Here is a 1,763-nt window from a genome sequence, read left to right as displayed (position 1 = left end):
AATGTGAAAGAAGAGGCCGGTGCTTTTGGGTGGCTCTGGATGCTCTTCTTCACATCTAAACCAAACAAAAAAGAGAAACACGAACACCGAAGAGAGCTGGATGGTGGAGCATGCATACATGCAAAATTCCGCACGTTAGGGATAAAAATGCATAGAAAAAAGTACAAGGACAAGCACAGACATGCACAGTTCCGCAAACAAGGAGACCAACACAACTACACATAACGACCTAACTGTATGCATAACTGTGCATATAACAAACTGGCGGAGTTGAGTTGCTTTATTCGGCATCAACTACTAGCCCTGAAAACAGGATTCAAACAGCAAAATAACACTTGGGAATCATCTTAATGAATATCCAGCTATTTGCGATCACATTCCATGTCCTGCTTCTCCATATAGATTAGACATTTTATCAGTGTGTTCTCCTATTGCGCCACCATTTGTAGTTTGCTTGAAATATCAGCAACAAGCGGCACGCGCAATTTAATTGCCTCGAGAATTCAGTTTGGTTAGATTTTTCAATTACACGAGCTTTAAGGAGATACGGACGCCCTTGGGTTGCACTGCTACTCTTAGCCGTATAATGCAAACAAGGAAAGCTTAAATGATAAAACAAAGGATTCAAAAAGTAGTCGAAATAGATATATTTAATGCTGCCTTCGTGTACCATTGCAAGTTCCTAATAAGGTAAGAACAACACTAGCTTAAGTCTCAGTTCTTAACAAAGATAACTGTGATACCACTCTTGACCGTCTTCGGACAGTGACACTAATGAAATCAGGCCCAAGTTAGTGCAACCGAGATTCTTGCCTGTCCTGTCTAGTCGCTGCCGTGTTGTCTTCTTCTTCTCTTGCACGCGTTTAATACTCTGGGGTTATTCATCTCGAGTTAAAACCGTAGAAAGAAGGCGCATGCATAAGTGTTCGGCTCCCCAGTGAACAGGCGGAACAGCAAGACGGCGGCACGTAGGCGGATTCATTACCCAGGTGGGTCAATCACCAGATGCATTGCCTTTGCTAATTAGCGAGAAGTGACGCTATTTTCCGTTTAACTCACTCAATGGAAGCGATCGCTTTTTTAGTCAACATTCGTAAAACGTTACACACACACACACACACACACACACACACACACACACACACATATATATATATATATATATATATATATATATATATATATATATATATATATAAACGAGAAGAAAGGAGGTTAACCGAGGGGCCCGATTTTTATTAGTCATATCATGGGAAGCGAACAAACACTGACACTAAGGACAACATAGGGGAAATTATTTGTGCTTAATAAATGGAGTGAAGAAACGATAAATAAATGGAAATTAAAGTGGATGAAAAAACAACTTGCCGCAGGTGGGAACCGAACCCACACCCTTCGCATTTCGCGTGCGATGCTCTACCAATTGAGCTACCGCGGCGCCGTTTTCCCATCCACTTTCTTGGGTATTTATGTGTCCTAGTAGAACCCTGGGAGTGTTAGCCAGCGCCACCACTCACAGACCTTGGCGGCGGACGTGGAACGTCCTTGTTGCCGTAGGTGTCACGAGAACGTGATCTTTTTGGGTGAAGGCAACTGGTCAATAAACCCACATATGCTACCTGAAGGCATCAATGTTGCCGGATTCGAGACCCTCGTTATGTAATAAACGAGAAGAAAGGAGGTTAACCGAGGGGCCCGATTTTTATTAGTCATATCATGGAAAGGAAACAAACATTGACACCAAGGACAACATAGGGGAAATT

General features: G+C 42.5%; 1 non-coding gene across 1 annotated transcript; it reads right to left on the bottom strand.

Moving 5' to 3' along the window:
* Positions 1-1,365: 1,365 nt before the first annotated feature.
* TRNAS-CGA (transfer RNA serine (anticodon CGA)) lies at positions 1,366-1,438 on the bottom strand. The gene has a single exon. It is a non-coding gene; the product is annotated as a tRNA-Ser (tRNA).
* Between the last annotated feature and the right edge of the window lie 325 nt (positions 1,439-1,763).

This window comes from Dermacentor variabilis, unplaced genomic scaffold, assembly GCF_050947875.1.
Source record: "Dermacentor variabilis isolate Ectoservices unplaced genomic scaffold, ASM5094787v1 scaffold_12, whole genome shotgun sequence".
NCBI lineage: Eukaryota > Metazoa > Arthropoda > Arachnida > Ixodida > Ixodidae > Dermacentor > Dermacentor variabilis.
This window is presented reverse-complemented; position numbering and strand designations above follow the sequence as displayed.